Genomic DNA, 23146 nt, shown 5'->3' on the forward strand with positions numbered 1-23146 from the left:
CGAGTGAGCAAGCGCCATGAGAGGGAGAGATTATCTATTTTTTGTGGGGGTGTGGGGGAGCTGCACGGTGGCAAGTATTGTGCCAAAGGCCACCTCCTGACAAAGCTGCTCTCTGATGCTCAGGCCACAGTCCGACTCCCCTGAGAAAACACAGGACCACCACACTCTGCTCTGTTTTTGTGTCTCTCCTCTCCTCTCCTCCTTAGTATCCCGTATCTCTCTGCCCTCCTCTGTGTCATACTCCCCTCTTATGTGTCATACTCCAAAAATACAAGCTTTACAATGAAATGGCGAGACCCTATATCGGCAGATGAAAGCTGCTACAGAGAAAGAATGAGGAGTGGCGTGTACCCATTTGGCACCTATAGTAAGAAACAATTACCACTTCAAGGCACTGAAAATTAAAACACGTACAATAGGATTAAGTGGAAATCAATGACGGCACTATGGCTATGTGGGCGTACATTATCTACAAGTGACAGCTTTCCTCTCTCTCTTATTTCCACAATTTCCTTCTACATCGGAAAAATACAAGTCAGGCGAGTCACAGCTCAGGTCATGATAAATAGAATGATCTAAGAAACCCAAGCTGAGTAATGTCTAATGAATTTCCAGATAATTGAGTCTGCCACCACCTTTTAACATCGCTCCAGTTGCAACACACTTGCTCAGCATTTGAAACCAGCTCTCTACCTCACATTCTTCAAACAACCAGCAGATGGCATTGTCTCCAAGCTAATCAGAGGGAGTCCTCCTTTAATGAGATGGCATATGCCACACTGTCATCTCATCCAGTGATACACAAAAATATATATTTTTTTGTAATTATGGAAAAAGTCTGCATCCACTTGTAACATTTAGAAACTTACTGCAAAGATCCAAAAGAGCTATGAATAAATGAGATCTTTTAGATCTCAAATGTTGGAACATTTTCTGCTGACAACCCAAGAGAGTCAGTTACACACCAAACTTCCTGATGTCGTTAACCCTTTGAATGCCGTTACGCCCTAAGGGAAAACAAAACAAAGCCCTGGAAAAAAAAGAAAAGAAATAAAAACTGGAATGCAGATTACAACAAACCACATACAAACATGATCCTGCCCATACACAAGCGCACACACACACACACACACACACACACACACACACACACACACACACACACACACACACACACACACACACACACACACAGAAAGCAGATTGACTGCTAAATGGCATACAGTAAACACAGTTTTAACACCCTGCTGGGAGTAAAGCCGATCACTAACTCCCATAGTCAAACAAACACACTGTCACACACAGTTCCACCCTTTTGCTGGTTGGAATGCAGATTACACTCTCTCTCCCTCTCTCTCTCACACACACACACACACACACACACACACTCGCGCACACGCATATAAAGTAAATCCTCTTGGCTCCTGTATGCCCCGGCCAGTGGGGAGATAATGCAGTGGCAGCTCTAGCGAGTGGTTAATCTTTAACCAGGATGGGATTTGCCTATCAGCTCGTTAAAACTAGCAGGGCAGTGCTACTGGCCCATCTATCTGATCCAACCTGGCACGGCCAAGTCCAAAAACAGCGTGGACTGGAACTGCATTGCCTACAGCTAGCTGTGTGTCCATGCTTCTCTTCACTGAGGCAGCAGATGTCTCTTTTCCAGTGGCTTGGTATAGCACACTTCAGGCATGCCACAATATTGTGGTCCTGCTTAGGAACAGAGCCAAACCAGTCAGTGTCTGCCCTCAAATGAGCAATAAAAATGTCATTGCAATAAACTGGTTGGCTCAACATGTGTGGCCAGGCGGGCGACTACAGCACCAATTCTAAAAGTCTTGCTGGGCTTTGAATAGCACTTCTGAATACTTTTTGTAGTGCCTGTGCAAAAGTCTCAGTGGTTTGGTGTTTTGTTCCACTCCTACATTCCTGTTCTTCCTTTACTCTAACAAACAGCATCCTCGCTGTTTTCTGATAACGGCCTCTCAGATCTGCATTTGCTGTTACAAAACAAACATTTAATGCTGCTTCACATTTCACCAGCAGCCCACCAGAAGGCTTTTGTTGTAAAACAAAACAAGTGAAGCAGAATTAGGATTACCAAACAACTGACAACTAAAACTGACCAACGTGACAGGATATGGGATTTTTTTTTTTTTTTTTTTTACAGAGCTTCATAAAATACTAATGTAATGGTAAACATGATATTGTAATTGCAAGCTGGTTGGTTAAAGAGCTGCAGGTGTCATGTGTTCCTCTCAAACATGTCTTCAAAATAAGCAACACCTTTTTTTTTTTACTATGCCATCTTGTTGCGGGGAAACTCCCTCATTACTCAGATCAGGATCCAAGATCTCAGAGGACACATGTTCAACCATCCACTCTGCTGAAATGATTTAGAGTAAAGTGGCTCAACCTCTGATACAGGAGGCAGTAAAAGATGGCTTGATGAGTATGTGTCATCATGACATGCTACTGCACTCAAGATACACTAAGAGGGGAATGAAAAGGATGGCAGAGGGCGGGGAAGAAGTTCAGCATGAGGGAAACATCTGAATGAAAACAGAAAGGAAAAAAAACAAGGATGCCCTCTAATAGCAGTGAGGCTGCACGGTGGATAAAACCAATCTACAGTAGCGAAACAGGATGTATTTAGGCTATAACAGCCACTTTGTCAACCTTCAACATTAAGTGAGCTTTAAAAAAATGACAGCTAGTGTAACCGAGTAAATGACAGAAGGAAGCACAACTGTGTGACCGGCCAAAATCAACACGTCAGGTTTTACGTGAAAAGAACAAAAGATGATCTCAGGTTGGTCAAGCAACCAAAAAATAAAGCAAAGACAGGTGATGTAAGAGAACAGGGACCTGACCTCACGAGTGCCTATAAATGCTGATGCACATGAAAAAAAACTAAAATGATCTTGAACATACCTGCACATGCATTAACACACGCACAGTCGCATACACACACACAGCATCAAGGAGCAAAGCAGGATAAACCTGCTCTGGTAGTTCCTGGTTTGTTTGACTTTTGAGATGTCAGTGCAGTCTACCCTCAGGCACTATAGAATAGATGTCTGTGTGTGTGTGTCTATGCACATCAACGACCTCTTGTCGGTGCGCATGCGTCCCATCTCTTTTACTCCACACTAAAGAGAAAACCTTAATGTAAGAGAAATCCTAAAAGAGGGGCGCCATGGCTGCAGAGCAGATGAATCAAAGGGAACAATTCCACAGGAGAACGACAGAGCAAAAAACACAAAAGGAGAGAAAAAGAAAAGAGAGACAAAGAGACAGAGAGCAAGAGATCAATGAAGATGCTGGAAGAGAGAGAGACAGTATTGCCTGTGTCTGAGCTGTCATTATACAGCAGACCTCCATTATAGAGATACAGCAGAGAACAGAGTACATCTCCCTCTGACCTGGCTTGCTGGCACTGTCTTCAACACACACAAATACACACTCACATGCACACACAAACACACACAGACACACACACACACACACCTCTGTGCAAAGAGCAAAGAGAGAAGCCTTCCTGCCTTTTTACCTTGTGTGGCTTTAAATGATACGGCTGTGTATATGAGTGTGCATGTGTGCGCACACCTTATTATTCATCCCTCACCTCCTACTTCTCTTCCTCTCTTCCACTTGCTCTCTGTTTTCACCCCCTCCCCTCCCTCCCACCCCCAACCTGCCTGCCAGCAGCTTGCAACAAAAACACTGAGATTTCAAAAGACCAGCCGGCATCTCTCTCCCTCTCTTCACCTTTCTCTCTTTCATTCTCCAACACACACACAGACACACACACACACACACACACACACACACACACACACACACACACACAGAGCCACAGAGAAACAGAGTGTGTCTTGAGGGAAGGCACGAGCTGAGATGATTTTCTCTCCTCTCCTCCTCCCTGCATCCAACTCACCCACACCAACGGCGCCATTTCCTATGGCTGTTAATTACATAGTGACTGTGGTAGGGGTTGCTGGGGTTGCGTGTGTATGTCTCTCTGTGTGTGTGTGTATGTGTGTGTGTCATCTGGTGAGTGTGTGGCTGTGTTCTCTGAGACTCCAGTGTGGGCGTATGACAGAACAGTCTGGTTGTACACACACACACACACACACAAACAGACACACACACATACACACGTAAGTGCATTCTGTCTGTGTCTCTGGCTCTTTGTGGTCTGTGCCCCAGGAGTCAAGCTGCTGTCTGCATGGCTGTGCCCTGTGTAGCCTCTTGCTGAAGGGGACACAGCCTTTGCAGCTTCCCCTGATGAGAGGGCCAGCTTCAGCCCCAGCCCAGCTGTTCGACTGGAGAGAGAGGAGGCAGCTCTCACTCACCATCATCGTCATCATCATCATCATCGTCGGGCCTTGCCAACTCGAGTCTTTTTAAATCAACCTCACCTGCTGCTGCTGCATGGAGGCAGGAAAAAGTGGCAATGTGGTTCTTCCCAGCAAGTGAGGCAGATATAACCGATACCGCAGTTACTCACATTAACACAAAAAGAGGCAAACGCGTACAAAGGAAGACCTGCCATGGAGCTTATCACGGTCTCTGCACCTGTGATGCTCTTTGGTGTACTGTACCTTGAGCCACACGAACAGGTGCATACACGCATAAACATGGAGACGCACATGCGCACACACGTTAACACATACAGCCGGTGTGTCACATCCCACAGACTAGGAAAAACTGTATTGTTTTGCACAATAAAGCTCTCAGTGCCTGGGGACATCACCGCATGAAACATATTTCAGTTATTATCGTCGTTCAATGGTCTCCCTCCTTCCCTCTTCATCTCTCACTCCATCCCATATCCCTCCACAAGCGTCCTCAGGAGATGAGTGCTGTTTTTGCCAGCTGCCCCTTAGGGATGTTACATGAATCGATACTTCGGTACCAAGTCGACATCGCCAAAATTCTGAAAATGTGACGGTACTTGTTTTTCTTCACTACCATGGGCACTATAGAAGCAGCAGCAAGCAGGTATTTGAATTGCGTTTCTTCCGGGACTGACAAAGGCAGTATATCAAGAGTTCTTGTCAGACATGAAACTCGGTTTGCAATAATGGCAAACGTGGGATGGCATGGCAGCAGATCCAGTTGAAGTAACAGGTCTGGTCAGCTCTGTGACGTGGTGGGATGGGGGGGGATCCACATCAGGTCTGCTCTATGGAGATAGTTTGTATGTGAGGTAGATCAGCAGGGGTAAGTATGGACAACCAAAAGCCAGTATGTGAACAGTGAGACACAGAGCATTTGAAAGGAAAGGAGGGAAGTTCTCTAAGAAGACAGGCTTCCAAATCTGTGCACAGGATTCATGATGAGTGCGTTTACTATTGCGAATCGAATCGCGGATACGTCATTAGTATCAAGTCTGGTAAAACATACACTCCTCACTCCGTCCTCTGTTCAACCTCTCTCTCCCATCTATTCTCCCTTTCTCACTGTGAGGTACTGGGTTGTGGTTGCCTAATTAGAACCCCAACTACTCTGCATGGATCCTGACTCCTAACCGACTCCACCACACACACACACACACACACACACACACACACACACACACACACACACACACACACACACACACACACACACACACACACACACACACACACACACACACACACACACACACACACACACACACACACACACACACACACACACACACGTGTGGGTCCAAAGCACCCACTTGACTTTCCATAGCAGGGTCGGGTTGTGGAGAGTTGCCCTGTTGTAATCTTGTAATTGGTGTAACCAGTGTGTGTTTTTGATTCAACAAATCTGCGCGTAAATGAGTGGACGTTGCACAGTCCAGCCATAAAAACATGATTTGTCTCGGCCACAGAGCTGAGACCTGCAGAGAGGTGCGGTGTCCTGAACAGATGTCTTTTTTTTAATGTATTATTCAAAAACATTTTTGAGGGTCACACAGATTATTTTTTAATGGTTTTTGTGTTTCTGAAAATTCAATTTTCAGGGTAGGATTTCAAATCTGCAATCACAGTGGTATTGCGTGGTTGTCATTAGGTGGAATGTGTGCAAGCCTTCAAAGTCAAGCATATGATGAATGACTGACCCATCCTTTCAAAACACACATTTTCAAGACTATTCCTAGTATATACAGGAAAATCTAAAAAGGGGGTAAAGGATGTACTGTTTCCATAGGTTTCACATGACCTGTGCCTCAGGGAACAACACTGATGTCAATTATAAGTATAGGCAGCCATTCTAAAACAATACACATTTTGTCAAGCTAATTTCTCCTCATGGTCTGTTAACTGTCCGTGTCTGCACTCAAAAACAATCTGGTGTTTGTAGACAGCCCAGGCTCTGTAGCGGGAAACGAAAAGCGGCTTGGAACAGGACACCGTACACTATTTCAGCAAATCAGCAACAGGGGGCGTTCACGCTCGTGCACAAGACGGGCTGCTGGAACCAGTATGAACTCTGACCTCTGCCACTTCCTCTGCCACATCCTTGCCATTGAGGAATGGATGTATGCCGTGGTAGTGACAAAATGGATTTTAGTCAGATAAAACAATACATTTGAGGACACCACCCGAGGCTTTCTAATCGAAAAAACTATCTGTAGAGCGATCAATATTTGAAAATAAGTGTTACATGTAGATCTACCTAAGAGAGGCTGGGATTTACATTGATTTAATCTTAATGTACAGCAGGGGGGTCATTTTCCAAATGCTTTCTTTTGGAGGATGACCTTCCTGTGCATTTATTTGATCTTATTTGAGAATTACGGCCTATTTTGTCAGTCAGTTGCAGTGCAGAGGGGAAACACATATGGTTGAAACTGAGATAAGAGGCGACACCTACGGAAGATTTGAAACTGAGATAAAAAACTGAATCAAAAGAGCAGTGCCCAAAATGGATAGTCTTAAGTTAGGTAAATGCCAGCCGAATAAAACGAACCTAGTTGGCAACTAGGTCTTCTTCTGGGAAGCACGTTTATTACGACAACTGTGACCTCCACCAACAAAAGGTATGCAGTCACTACCAATGAACTGATAAAAAACACATGGCCACAAAACCCACTTCACTTCTTTGGGCACATTTCTGACCATATACTCTTATACACACAAGGAGACATGCTAACAAACAGAACGCACACAATATGACAGTCAGCTGATGTGGCAGATATCTCAGAGATGGAGAAAGAGAGAAACAGAGGAAGTGAGAGAGAAGCAAACGGACAGACATGTTGAAAAGAGATAGAAGCAGACACAGATAGAGGGAAAAGGGAGATGATGATGTGATAGTAAAAGAAAAGGCCTTTGTTGAAGAGTAGCCTTTAGCACAATGCTGGGTTATACTGTGAGAGTATGACTACAGAAAGCACAAAGACAAGACAGATAGACACAGACACACACTATATGATACGTGACACACACTCGCACCAAAAAATTCTGAATGAAAGAGGCCCTGTTTGGTGAGGGCAATAGTCAAGTATGGTCAGTATTGAGTGTGTGTATGATTCGCTTATCTCCCGCTCTCATGTTGCCTGTGTTGTGTTTGTTTGGCCAGTGCTTATCAGGTCCTGCGGTATGACAACGACAGCAGCAAACATCAGCTACACAAACATACACACGTAATCTGAAGATATCTAGAACATGGTTTGGTCTGGTAAATGCAGCAAGACTGACTTTGTGTGAATGAAAATGTTGTCTTTTCTTTTTTCGGTTCTCCTCATAATTTAATCCAATCTGAAGATTGAGAACACAAACAGAGTTAACATTGTGAAAAACCTTCTGGAGGTTACTTCACCGCTGAGCAGTGAGCACCGTGCTGCGTGCCGCTGTCTTAATAAAATCAGACTGGGTACAAAAAGTGGCTGATACCAGTTCAGGGAGTGGATCTTATGGTAAAGGATCTCATCACCACAAAGAGAGAGAGGTGTGACTGTCTATGATCGACTTAAAAGGCCCCAGGACAACGTGCTCAAGTTTGGTAAATGAAAATACAAACTGTAAAAACAATGAAAGCAATACAAGGAAACTGTAGTACAGCTAAATAAACCGGACTAGAACGTAAAACCTTTTATTAATTTGTGTTTCTAATAACAAGGAAGCAGTTTCAGGCCAGTTATCCTGTTATCCTGTCTGTGGGGCAAATCAGGTGACTAAACCGCTTGCCGCACCCATACACGCTCTACAGATGAAGGCAAAGATGACAGTGAAGAAGATCTAAAATGCTTTCACAAAAAAAAAAAAAAAACTTCCACATTCCATAAACTACTGTATACTGAGCCGGTAAATCTAGATTCAAGCTGTGATCTTTTACTATCTGTGCTCCCCATCTCTAAGAGAGATCTACACAGGGCAGGGGGTATGAGATAAGGATTTTTAGTTTGCACAGTGGGACATTATAAAAAAAAAAGGCTTCAGTTTACAACCCCGGGCCAAGACTCTCAAACTTCTACCGACAGCAACATCTACTTGTCAACACTAATAAGTGTATGGGAACTAAGTGCAATAACTGGATGATTGTGAATGCACCTTTTATTGGAGACAAGCCCTTGTTTGGTTTCCTTGCAGCCATCTCCAGCTATTAGTGTGATCCCTAACAACTTCTATTGAATTTACAATTAGAGTGAAGCCATATATTTCTGTTGTCTGACACTGGGAGTGTGAGGCTCTCACACACACACAGACACACACAGACACACACATACATAATTGCTGGTGGTTAAAAATTAAGTATCATTTAACAGCAAATGCCAGGTGACACAGGAACATGCATCTCTGCACAAGCACAGCTTACAGAGCAGGTTAGGCTTGCTCTCACACACACAGAGTAAACACACACATGCACACACACACACAGTGATAAGCAGCTTTATCAGTGAAATATGGAGCAAAAAGCTGGAGGCATGAGAACAAAAGTCATGGGCTGCGGGAAGTTTTTTTTGGTTCTGTGGCAATCTGATTAACATCTTCTTCCACTGCCTGTGAATCTGATTGTCTGTCTGTGTGTCCACCCAATAATAATCGGTCCGTCTGTCTTCCCCTTCAGATAAATACTTTATGACCTGTTTGTTCAGCTGTCTTCACCGGTCGTCACATTTACAGCTTAGCCTTACTACCGGTTTTTACACCCAGTAGGGGACACACACACAAACCCACACACACACTTACTTCAATGCTAAGGGGTGGGGGGTATCAAACAAGTCCCCCACCCCAAAATCTAACACACCTAACCTGACTTGAGCTCTAGCGAGGGAGACAGAAGAACATAAACCGAGACAGAGACAAGGGAGGGAGAGAGAGACAAAGACAAACAGAGAGGGAAAGATAGATGGCGAAAGAGATGGAGACATGTTCAATAAAGAAAACCTTCATTTCCTAAACATCCCAGAGTGGTTTCTCTGCCATCACAGAGTCAGACCACACACCACCCTGCCCTGACGCACAAAGAGAGCGGTGTGTGTGTGTGTGTGTGTGTGTGTGCACCCACATTTTCATACCACCTCAGGACATTGTTGTAATGCTATAGTCAAATCCAAGCCTCGCCCTGTCAAACACATCCCATTCTCTCTAATAGGGAACTATGTAAACCCATGCAAAGGCCTCTCTACAGTCTGTGCTATTCAAAGCTATCAATGTGGGCTGTTGATAAGGAAATGCAAAGTGGGTCACCTTTAACTCCAGGCTCCTTGTGTAAACAGTGCGGGGAGCTGCTTGGGACTCTCCTAATCACTCTCTAAACAGAGCCAGGTGCTGTTGCCACAGACAAACTGTCACCAACACTCTGCTCAACACAGCTGCTGTCTAGCCCCCAGACACTCGCAGCACTGCAGGCTACCGCAGCATGACAAACAGCACAACGACACCTGAAAACATGCCAACCTTGTATAGGCGCTATCACAGCATAAAGGTTCAACAACTTTTAAATGGCAGATCACAAGCGAGAAATTCTGTTCCTGAGAGCGAGATTTGCATAAGTAATCTTACGCTCTTATCATGTGCTGAAGCATCAGACACATGCAGGTCTGACAGGGGAGGATAAATCTACCTAAAGTCAGCTACCTCACAGTTTTTATTACTTCTGCCAAGGAGGTTATGTTTGTTCCTGTTACTTAGTTTGTGTCTCTGTTGATAGGGGCCTCGCAAAAACTTCCTGTTAGTGAAGTAGTCGACAGATAAAGAACACTGCACATTTGAGAGAAAATGTAGCATTTTTTTTTTCCACTGGACGTTTTTAGTACTACTAAGACACTCTCACAGACCAAGATGATTCTGCATCCTCAAGAAATGTTTGCTCATAGGCGTTGTGGCCTATGGTACACCACTAGTGGTGGAGCCGGCGCAGCACACACTGTGGTGGTCTGTCACTGGCAGAAATGTTTACGTTTTCCCATAGTTGGGTTATTGTGCTGTTTTCAAAATGACTGTAAAGTTGTTTGTTTGTTCTCATTCTGGTTCTGAGCTAACATGGCCTTCATTAACCTTTACCTACTGTACCTTGAATGTACAGTTCACAGCTAATAATGTTTTTTTTAGTTGTTTTGTTTTGGTGTCTTTTTGGCCTGTTGAATTCATCTGTACAGAGTGATCACACATTACATCATATTACACTCTATGTCATAGAACATTAACCAGGCACATGAATCTTCATCTTATTTATGATTCTCCATAAATCCTTAGAATGAGTAAACAGTCGCTAGTATCATAAGACATACTATAGCAACTTTGGATAGTCTTAAATCACTGAAATGACATAGTGGATGTCTGCCATATGGGGGGAACAAACTAAACCGCACAGTTGAGAAGTTGTGTTATGGTTCAGATGGAGTGCAAAATGTACTTCTTGTTACTTAATGATTTTGTTTACTAAAGTGGGGCCTTAGTCGTGGTGTGTGAGACATCAAAATAATAATGGAAATGCTGGCCTTCTGTTGTGTCATGAGTCAGCAAAAGGTGCAAAAATACCAAAGAATCCCGACTGTGCATCTGCAGCATCTGAGCAAAGCATTGCATACCGGTATGTTGAGTTCACACCAGTCTCCTGAAAACAACTTCTATTACTTTGATGCATGTTTTTTCATTTGACTTGTATGTCTTAATTTTCAGTCAGCACATATGAGATGACCACTTGTAGCCCACATCCCTACTATGCAATGGTTAACCCTATCTGGCAGCTCCCTGGCATGCTCACTGCTCTTAACCACAGATTTGCAATGTCATTAGTCATTACAATGAAAAATTTGGCTAATCCCGTTCAGGGAGGAATTGTGATGGTACCAGCAGTGCTCTTGAACAGAATCAAATTAAGAGATCCAAGAAATGAAAATAAAATATCCAATAACAACAGCTGTGATATCACTACTGAGACATCTATTTCAAACACACTATTTGTAATCCCATTGAAAAAGCAGAGGGGCCATAATAAAAATTTAACCAAAGTTTAAGACTGCCTTTCATTGTCAAAAAGACTGAATGGTTGTCGGTGACAAAAACTAATGCTGGTCAAAACTATTTCGTTCTTCTATGTAAAAGAAAAAGTGTTTCAGTATGATATTTGTAAACACTGGAGTAAAACAGATCAATATTTGAATTATGATTGTCGAAGAAACACACAAAGCCGAGAGACACCAGTCAGAGATTATCCTGTGTGACAGCAGCCTGTGATATGAGTGTGTCCTCGCATGGGGGATTTCCTATATCAAAGAGGTAATAGTGTAGCAGTGACATTGGGTGTCGTCAGTGGTAAAGGTGACAGGTCGAGCCCTTACTCTGACCTCAAATAAAGATAAACCACAAATAGAAAGCACTCAGATAGTGAACATAACTGTCAAGGCTTAATCTGGATCAAGACCATCATCAAATACAAGTAGTAATAGACAACCATAGGATGCATGCCCCATATGTCAGTTTTTCATTCATTCATTAAGCCCATACATGAAAACAGTAAACACGTCTAAAATTACCTATTCATGAATGCTTAATCCTTTCACAAATACCCGTATCCACACCAGAACTAATCACTTGTTTTCAGGATTTTTTTTATTCATTTAAATTTCTAGTATGCTTCCATACAAACACTTTGCCACATCCTTGTTAGTGAGATCATTATTTTTTACACATGTATATACTGTATATATCTGTATATGTATATATAGTTATGTAGTTATTATGTAGTTATTTAAAAAGATTTAAAAGATTAAACTTATAGCTAAATATGGTGAAACAGAACAACAAATTTGTATCCATTGTCTTCCATTGTCAACGTCCCTCATTAACTTTGAATGTCCCCATAGTGTCTTTTTCTGTTCTGGGCCTGGCTGTGGGCCATTTCTGGTTCTTGTGTGAAAAACCAAACTGAATCTATGTAAGTTGTAGTCAGAAATAATGCATTATTAACTGCAGTTATGCTGAAAAATGACATCACAGGGCTATGTTCCCAGACAGACAAGTTTCCATGTAATGAATGACCAATCCAGCAGCAGTCAGGAGCTGTTAAAAGACAACAGGAGATGGGCTCACTATAAAAACCAGGAGGCTCTGGCTAACCTTATCAGCAGCAGCTAAAACACACAACAACAAGACTCCTTCTGGCTGCAGATAAACTCAACCCGCAGCACAGTGTATTCAGTAAAGCCTGTTGCTCCACCGCTGTGTTTGTAGACCGTGTTTTAAACCCGAGAGGTGTGTGATGAGCGTGATGAGTGTTGCGCGCGCGTGTGTGTGTGTGTGTGTGTTCCCCACACAAGCAAGCAGCTGCTATACTCGCCTGCAGTTCAAGAGAAGTGAAGGAGCGCGTGGGAAGTGATTCAACACGGTCCACCTGCCACGCGCACGCGTACGCACACGCACGCGCCGGGTCAAACCCTTCGCAAGGGAGCACCAAATGGTCAACATGTGTCACTCTCGCAGTCACAGTCACATTTAAACCGAAAAATAGCCATGTTCCTGCTCTGAAGCAGCAGTCCAGACCAGAAGCTCTCCCGATAATTTTAATGGAGCCAGCATGACTGGGAGACTGCGAACTGCCGACCAACTAAAGCCACTAATACAAATTTACAAAGCGGACCTACAGTGAACGTAAATGGCTTAAGCAGAACCCCCGAGGGCTGCGCTTTACATAATAATCACAACAGTGCACCGGTAACAATGTTACAAGAAGTTAATTTTAGGAGGTGGGGGTCGCCCGCTATTCATTTCAGTCCTTCAGGCTAAACTGCATTTAAAAACATCATGTCTTAAAAAGAAAAACCTTCGCCAAATGTTGTTTAAGCTGAATACTGACTGGTTTAAAGAATAAAGCTTAAATCTCCACCTGGACGCGACGGAGTGTCTCTTTCAGTTGTACTGACTCTCTCTTTTTTTGTCTTTCTTGTTTCTCTTTCACACATACACATCAGCACGCACATACAAACGCTCGCGCGCACACCCGCGTGCGTACGTAAGGGCTAGGCACCCGACCTCCGAAAAAAAAAAAGAAAAGAACTAGCAGCACTCGTTTCCTCGACATCGTAATGACTTCCTCAACAAAACCCTCGCTGTATGCTCGCTCGTTTACACAAACAACCTCCGGCTTTGAAAACATAACTACAGATTTACACACAGTCACTCACCGCAAACAAGTATGGGCTATTCCAGTGTTAATAAATTAGTAAATTTCTCCCTCCGTTAGCGGCGAAAGCGCGGATCCATCCCTCCGTCGAGAACAGACACTCGGCACTTTTGTTGTCACGCAGGAAGCTCCGACGCCTAGCGAGGCCACAGGGACGGAGCAGAGCAGAGCGCCGGGGAGAGGAGGAGAGAGGCGGCCGGCTGCTGGGAGCCGGGAGGTGGGGCTTCCTCTCCGGCGGGGGCCGGACAGACAGACAGACAGACAGAGACAAGCCGGAGGGGGCGGGGGGTAGAAGCACCTGCTCCCCCCCTCCCGTCACGCCTCCAGTCCACAGGGCTGACCCCGCATTGTCCCCCAAATGGGATAAAGAATGTCCCATCCATCCCTGACCAGGATGGAGAGAGTCACTTCCTGTTCATTAAAAATGGCTACAAATCTGTGAACTACCTTACACCTCCAAGTTCAATTTGATAAATAAAACAAGACAAAAATAAACAGCCAATTACCCCTCATATTCATTATCACTTAAATTAATTACACGGAACATACTTATTCATGCTGCTGCTGCTGAAGGTGCCTAGTTGGTGTTTGCTTTATTAATCTTTGTCTATTTATGTTAATTGTTGTTATTTTCATGCCATGTCTAAAATAGTTGAGTTCCACATGTTGATCTGTTGTTAGCTACTCCATGGCCAATGAGTGTAATTATGAATTAATTAACTGATAACTAAAAAAAAAATTCTGAAAATCTGTAATGCCACCAAATAAAATTCAATTGCAATCTTCAGTCACTATGAAACATCGCATAGAATGGCTTTGTCATCAGTACTAGATTAACCTAGCTGCACATTATCATATTTCTCTATTAATAGCCTATATTCAAACTAACAAACAGTCGTTTGTTTTTCTGTTGTCAAAAGTGTGTGATCATGACCAAGATTAAAAGAAGTTGCCATGATATGAATTAATCAATGACAAATATCTTAAATCTGGACAAATTTTAAGTTTTAGTTCATTGGTTTATAATAGCCAACAGATATTTAAGAATATTTTGTTAGTAACTGATGTACATGACAGTATAGGTTCAAGAAAAGGGGAGTAATTCCATCGAGTGTCCACAAGGGGACAGCCACCTACCAAAAGCACAGAGGAGATTCAGCTGACAACCTCTACCCCTGCCTGGCTTATCAATGGTTTTACTGTGGATTAGATACCAGCGACTGCACAGGCTGTAAAATCAAAGCCGTACTTGTAAGCAGTAAAGACAGGGTGTTCTCCCAAAGCCAAGGATGAAAACCAGGATTAAGCAGGTGATGGCTGGGGAGGAAGTGGGATGAGGTCTTTTTCACATTGTACTTTCAATTGCTAATTGCTGTGATGCACTGGATCAAATGGAAGCCTAATTGCTTATTGTGTGTGTGTGTGTGTGTGGTGTGTGTGTCTGTCCTGCCACAGCATCACCTCTCCATCCATGCTAACACCAGGCACAGAAGAGCAGAGAAAAGAAACGCTACCCAACGCACACACAGCATCCCCCTCTGGGCAGCATGACCCTCTTCCTTGTATGAGTGAATCTTGTGTGTGTGTATGTGTGTGTGTAATGTGTATGTGTGTGTGGTAATACTTGTGTGGCTTGTCTTTCATCCATGTGATAGTGTATCCCTCACCTCTACTTGACCTGCGATAGAGAGCGAGAGAGAGCAAGTAGACAAGGTAGCCTGACTAACGATGCAGCGCCGAGACCTCAGCCTTTGATCTGCCTGCTGTCTGTACACATGCTGCTCCCCACCCCACACACACACACACACACACACACACACTGACACACATGCACACCCCGACACCAGATCTCTAGACACCGAAGGAGCCCCCTTCTGTTCAATTAGTCAAATAATCAGTCATTAGAGTATTAAAATGTCTAGTTGACGCAGAAATTTTTTGTCAATTAGTAATTTTACGGTCTTTTTTAATCACTAATCACTAATGAGTTATAAGTCTTTAGTCATTTCTGGTGATTAGTCATTGCTATTAGGGATAAGTCATTACTGATGATAGTTACATCTCTGGCATCACAATAACATTCACAATTACGTTCTGGTCTTTAATAAGCACCAGATCTCTCAGCATGAATACATTAATCTGTGGAAGGACTGACAGGGGGGTGCTGACAAAGGCTTTTTATTTTTCAATTAAATCAACTAATGAATTTGTCAGATATACAGCTGTAACTTTTAGTTGTCATAGATAAAATCATCTTTACTAGACACAACAAACAAGGTCAAAACATACTATACGCTATATGATAAATAACTGCATCGCCACATTTGCTGCTCTAACTTGGCAACTTCCTCACCCATTGTAAAAAAAAAAAAAAAAAAAAGCTTTTAGCTCACAATGTAATTAAAATACAACCCAACGAGTGTGAGAGCAGCTTTAAAATGCTTGCCCCATTTAGAGGCATTAAACATTTATGTTTTCATCGACAGTTTCTGGCGCGCACACATCCTTTAAAAAAATACACATTTGCACTCTTTATCTCCCACAATCAGCTTTCGCCTAATTACTATTCCTCCTCTCAGCCACAGGTGCACTACTGTACTACCAAGGAAGTCTGCGGGATATTCCTCTGCCCCCTCCTCATGTCCTCTCTCAGCCCTTCTTCTTCACCTCCTCCAGGTTCTTCCTTTGATACTAACCCTCCAGCCCCCCCACTCCCACCATCCCTCATTGATTTGACTACTTGGCATTTCACATTCTTGCTCCTAACATCGCCTCCTCCTCCTCCTCCTTATCTCTGCAGCCTTTACTTCCCCATGCACCACCTCTCTCACTCACTCTCTCCCGCTTTACCCCCCCACCCCCACCCCCTCCCTCCCTCTCTCTCTCAGCAGCGGACCTGGCCTTAGGCATCGTTAGCTTAATTTAATAAAGGGGCTTAAGCTTTTGAGAGGCTTTTGAAGGATCTGACTGCTGTTACATTCATTACAATCTATCAGCCACAAGAGACACAGCCTTGTTGCATGGCTGAGGCAGGGAGTGTGTGTGTGTGTGTGTGTGTGGGTGTGCGTGTGTATACATTGAGGTGCTCTAAAAAAAAAATGGCTCTAATTATTAGCACTATGATGGAATCACATGTTGTATAAAATCACCACTTGCTCCTGCTCTACCCAGTAAACCCCTGTGTAGCCCATGGCTGGTTGTACAGTGTGTGCCTATGGTGTATATACTGTATATATGTGTCAGCAGACACATGTTGTGCATGCCTGTATTCATATTGGCGGTGGAGAGAAGCGTCTGGCAGATGAATTGCCCAGCACTGTGAAAGCATGCACGGTTTCCTCCCCCTCGGCATCTAAAAAGAATGGCTCATTCACCTCCTTTTTGAACTCCCTCACTCCTCTGAAAGACAAACGGCACAAACTCCCCCCACCCCCTGCCTCGCCTCCATTATGTGGACGACAAGTGGCAGCTCTTTGAGCCTTCGCCATAGGGAGAGACACTCAGAGGATGGGTTAGAAAAGATCTCAGACCCCTTTTACTCTAAACCAAGATCTTAGGCTCTCACCCCTACATCCAACATCCAACATCCATACGACACCTAAGCAGCAACCAGCACACAGACACAAAATGCGCTTTGCATACATCTGTGCATGTACACGCATATGTGCATGTGTGCATGACTGAGTGAGGGCTGGAGGGCATATGATATACCTCTTGGGTGTGTGTTCCACATTCCTCCCATGCAGATATTAAATTAAGGCAATGGCTGTAATTAACATGCAGATCAGATGCCACACAGAAGATGAGAAGAGGAGCTACACAAAGTGACAATTAAAGCAAAAAGAGAGAGAGAGCGATGGATGGAGAAGACAGAGCGACATGGGGGGAAGAGCGGTGCCCCACGCCATTATTTACCTCACTGACTGACTTGCTGTCATCACAGTGTTAGCACACAGCTGTGCACGGCTAACCTACACACACATGATTGCATAGAGCTACAGCTATGATATCTTATTTTTTCATCAATTTTCATTTGCATTTAATCTGACAGTCATTTTCTGGATTAATTAATTAGTTGCTTGGTCAATAAAGGAAATAGCAAAAATAGTTGCTTATTATTTTGTTTTGTTTTTACAAATTATTAATCAAACAGCCATTCCTGCGCTGTTGACCTTTCTGTAACCCATATCTAAACCAGAGCTATTTTCTATTTGTAAAGAAGATGCACTTATACACATTTTGAAACAAAGACAGTCCTGTCATCAGAACAGAGTTACAATATGCAGCATTTTTAAATGTCAAAAAAGAAAAACACAAATAAACAAACAATCAAAAATGAAAAGTAGACTTACATTCTGTTACCATGCAAACATTTTATATTGACTTGTTAATTCACAATATATGTTCATAAAACAATTCAACCACATCCTTAAAATAAAAACATATACCCCAATTACTGTAGTAAGCAGTTTGTTGCTCACTTTACCCTTTAACCCAGACTGTAGTGTCACAGCTGAACACCACTACCCCCTGACTGACAGCCACACAGGACCAATCACATACCACTTATCCTTCAGCCAACTATAAATGCAGAGGGATGAGCTATCCAGGCCTGATTGCACTAGAATAGACTTTGAGGAGATTAGTGGGTTGCACAAAAATCTCTTTCATGTTTACTTTACACGGCCGTAAATATGGTGCTTATCTTCCCATCTCCCTATTTACATACAGTAAATGCATCACCATATGGTGTAGCTCAAAACGCTTGATGTAAAAATTAAAAAAAGAAAAGAAAAAGCAAAGGCCATAGAAAAGAACAGGAACATACTGAAAGGGAGGAATAAAAGATGTGAGGTAGTGACTTGGGTTGGAGCAGGGAGTGAGGAGGTCTGTGGACTGAGCATGGCGGGCTGTGTTCCCTCCTTGCTATCCTCCTATTATCTGTGTGTCTGTGTAAGTGCGTGTGAGCAACAGGGGAGAGGGGTGAGGCCTATTAACAGACGTAGTGGTAATAGGCAGGGGGAACCAGGATGTGTCTGAGCCACTGACCTGCCCATTAGCTCTCTCCACTCCGCTAAGCCCTCACATCGATCACCCAGCCACACATCATTGATCTGGAAAACCAGGCACGAGCGCACTACTTAGACATACCCTCCGTCTCGCACGCCCCTCGGTGTTATCGTGTATGTGAGAGAGGGAGAAAGAGAGTGAGGATGTGTGTGTGTGTGTGTGTGTGTGTGTGTGTGTGTGTGTGTGTGTGTGTGTGTGTGTGTGTGTGTGTGTGTGTGTGTGTGTGTGTGTGTGTGTGTGTGTGTGTGTGTGTGTGTGTGTGTGTGTGTGTGTGTGTACGTGTGGGTATCCTGCTTGTGCAACAGCTTGTGTTGTCCTATGTGTTTTGTATTTATGAATGTTAGACAGACCTCCGTTTATGAGTGGACACACACACCCTTCATTACACATACGAAAAGGCCAAGGAATTTAAAACCCTGCTGTTATATCATTCCTCCCATTATTCAAATGTATTCCACCTTCCCACCTCTCTGCTGTGACATAATTAACAGTGTACACTCCTCTATTAGCCACGCTGACGGCAGCTAATTGTTAGCTGTCAGTGTGAATGTTCAGAGCACATAGACACCCTTAACCCTCTATGCACTTTGCCCACGAGCAAACAGATTTAGACAAGAACAAAACAGATACACTATAAACTCATACAACTGCACTCATTGTTCCTCGGTTTTATGTTCTACTGTATTTTTTGACCTGGTACATTTCCTGCTCTAAGTTCAGCAACAGCTATACGAGTTGAATCTTAATTGACAGTATCTCAGGTGCTAATTAGATTCAATTGTCACTACTGTGCTCTCTCTTTATAGAGATGAAGCCTAACCACCTGTTCTCCTGAATACAGAAGTAAGCAGAGGCATCCGGATTTTTACTCTCTGACAGAGAGAGAAAGCAAAAAGAAGAGAGGAGTGAAGGTGCAATAGGAAGTTAGAGAAACGACTATTTCAAACCTGCAGCAGAAAAAGAGAGAATAAAGGTTGAAGGGTGAAGTGCAAAGGAAGTCAGAAGGAAAAAAGGAGAAGGATACAAACAGAGTGAAAGAAAGAAAGAGAAGAGACCAGCACAGATGGACACATCTGCATCTAAGTCAGCCAGCAGCAGATGGGACTTTGTTTCTGTATGTTTCTGGAAAAGAAGAGGGGAGTGTATTGTAAGATAACACGTACAAGTGTGTGTATAAGTGTGAGCTCCTGTTGTAAGAAATACAAATGTGTGCCAATTCATTTAGACAGCATGGCAATCCATGGTGGTATAGCACTGTAGGTTGCAATACAGCTTGATTACAAACAAAGCAATAAAAGAGGTTTGAAAGTTTGAGAGTGAGCTCTGATATCCCCTGTGTTGAATGTGTTATGAGCTAATCACAACATGCAAGTTTATTCTGTACAGAAATCTCTGTTGTAGTGTTGTAAAACTACTGATGTTTATGATTTGTACGTTATAATTTTGAATCAAAACACAACTATAATTGCTGCCTTGTGGTTACGTGCCTCTGCCGACCAGTCAAGTACACTCTCTCAGAGTTCAGACTGAAAATATAAATACAGCTCTAGATGAAGGGATGAACAACCCGAAAAGATAATGTCACCAGTGTAGAGGCATAAAAACCATGGATCTTTTTTCTTTATCCCTCACTTGTCTATACTCTCACCCACACACACCCCACACATAGCCTATAACAGATGGCAGAGGGACGATGATAGCCAAACCAATTATTTATCTAATTATGACTTACCACTTAACAGCCCAATGCCCCCCTCACCCCCATCCCCACAATTGTTGGGTATTAAAATAGGGGTGATTAAGGAGGTTATGTGAATCCAAACAAAATCATTACGCTTGCAGTGAAGTTTACAGGGACAACCCATGCAGCGTCCCTACTCGACTGGTCCTGAACAATCCCTACGTACACACACACTCGCGTTTAAGTGCTGTTTCTCTGATCCATCTGTCAGACATGTCCACAAATGTACAGTGCACCATGATGTATAGAGTATAAATGCTCAGCAAAATGGAGAGAGGGGAGTGAGAGAGAGAGAGGGATGTAACAGCAGCAGCCAGTGTGAGTTCAAGCCCATGCTAATAGGGTAATTGCATTGATTTCCATTTAGCTGCACTCTCTGATGTTATTTACAGCATTTAGCCCAACAAACAAGGCCTTTCTCTCTTCTCCCAGCTTGCTTTTAACCAGCCGTGACACGCTGTCAACCCCTTTTCCTCTACCCTCTGCCCCCCTTCACCCTTTTCACAACTGCCAAAACAGCCAAATACATTATTAGGCCATTAATAGCAGTCACGCTCGCACATCCCTCCATCCCCCTCCCTCCTGTTTCATTCCAGTATTGCAGTGTAAACCCCCCTCCCACTCCCACTTAAGGCCTGTTGGCACGCGCACTGGGATGTTTTTGCAGTGGCCTTGTTTATCCAACCAGCCTTAGATGCTGTTTTGTGTGGAGGGGTGAAGGGTGAGACGGTTTTGTTTAGGTAGACCAAATGTCAAGGCCTCAGAAGTGCTGACGCCAAATTATGCTTTTCAATCGAGGTGTTTGAAACCCCCATCGCAGCTGTTTACTAACAGCTACTCCAGGAATGCAAAAAAAAAAAAAAAAAAAATGCACAGTCTGATATTGTATGAGACATTCATCCAGAGTTGTGATAGCACCATGACAGTCAACAGGTTAAATCCAGTCTGCCTCCTCTCACCCCTTTTGTCTCACATGTCTCAAACAATAGACTATATCAGAGAAAGCGACAGAGTGTGAGAGAGAGTGTGGCAGTGATTAGCATTCAGCAGACAGTGCATTGTATTAGTGCTATATTAATGTGGTGGTCACGTCCGGGACACAGACAGACTGCATTAAGCTCATCATCACTCTTCTGCACACATCAAGGACTCTGCCGAGACCTGCAACCTACCACACTAGTTAAAGAGCAACAGGAGGTGTGGTAGACCTCTATGTGCGTGTTACGTGAAGAGAGTTCACTTTTTCCTCTACTGATGACACGTGTGTTGACAGGGAAACGGGGCAGCGGGTTTCTTCTATAATGATGAGCACAATGTATGTAGGAGGGTTTCGAACACAAGGGCAACATATGTGTCTCTGTGTGTTGGTTTGTGAAGCGTCTTCACATATGACTCATTCATTCACATCCAAGGTCTGAGTGGGCGGTATATAGTGGCTTGGTATTAACACCTCAGACGCACTAGTGTGTGCAAGTGTGCGTGTTATACATACATATGAGTGGAACATATGCTGTTTGAGTTCATCCAAAGCGCTGCAGTACCATCAGTGACCACACACTTTAGCACCACCACTGCCTGTGAACACCAAACCTCAGAGTGCATCTGCATTCATGACAAAGTTGTCATTTATACAAGTGCAGGGAGAGAGCGAGGGCGAGTGTCAGGGATCATCCACTGAATGTGCTGTTAAGAGTTTTCTCCCTGTCACACCTTTTTCTCATGAGTTTAAGGAGGTGACGGTCAAAGGCAGAAGAGAAAAATCAGTCAAAGCAGTTTCTCCAGGCCTATTCCCTTCACCCCCCCCCCCCCCCCCCCCTCACGAACACACTCCTCCCCCTTCCACTCTTGTCTCATTTCGTTTCATCTCAGGCCTATTAGCTGCGGTGCATCTCCCTCCCTGTCAATACAACCATCTTTCAAATCTGCCAGCTCTCTTTCTACCCCTGTGAGACACTGAATTAACTTACTCATAAAGAGATGTCATACTAAAAAGCTGTAGTGATGTCATTCTTCTATTGTGCTATAGAAAGAGGCACAAGGACTATACTGTTACATCAATCACCATGTCCCACTGCTGTAAATCCAGCTATGACAGGGCTTTTACAAGGAAAACAGGTGTGGTTTCTCCGAATCACTGCAAATTAAAGTAAAGATTATGATACTTTACCCACTACGAATAGGTAGCTTCCTCACTCTCCCTCCCTCCATCACTTTCTTTCCCCCCTGTGAGTTCAAACAGTAATAGCGAGAGCCCTACTGTAAGACGATAAGGGAGGCTAAAGCGCTTCTATCCCGGCAGAACACACACACTCAGAGGGATAAGCTATGGACTAGCCCGGATCCTCAAAACACACAAACATGGAGAAGCAGACGTTACAAAGCAGAAGCTCTCATCTCACCGCTAAGCAAGCAGGGGAAGGAGGGAGGGAAGATGAGGAGAGAATGAAAGGATTTAGTCTTCATCTGCGGATGAACGTGCCATCTCCTCCTCCCTGTTAGCACAGATTCCCTTGCTTCCCTTTACCTCTAATTGGCAATTCAGCCCCCTTTTCAGCTCTGTCAGCCTGCCCTCACAACACCCACTGTCTTTGGACAACTGGGTTACTGAGGACTGATACATGAAGTGTTTGGTAACACTCTTTACATTCCAAAGCAACATAAGCTATGGCTATGAACATTGGAAACACATTCCTTAAGCCAAGCACACGCTTCACACTCCTC

At 43.7% G+C, this 23146-nt stretch overlaps 1 protein-coding gene across 2 annotated transcripts in view; it reads right to left on the minus strand.

Moving 5' to 3' along the window:
• gse1b (Gse1 coiled-coil protein b) overlaps nucleotides 1-23146 on the minus strand; it is a 165534-nt gene that overhangs the window by 30384 nt on the left and 112004 nt on the right. The window contains exon 1 of one of the 2 annotated variants that reach the window (XM_083969361.1): nucleotides 13616-13814. The exons of the other annotated variant lie outside the window; for it this stretch is intronic. The gene's annotated coding sequence lies outside the window, so the exon portion shown is untranslated. Of the gene's footprint in view, nucleotides 1-13615; nucleotides 13815-23146 lie in introns of those variants that run through there. 2 annotated transcript variants of the gene reach the window in all.

This window comes from Trachurus trachurus (assembly GCF_905171665.1).
Source record: "Trachurus trachurus genome assembly, chromosome: 3".
Classification (NCBI taxonomy): domain Eukaryota; kingdom Metazoa; phylum Chordata; class Actinopteri; order Carangiformes; family Carangidae; genus Trachurus; species Trachurus trachurus.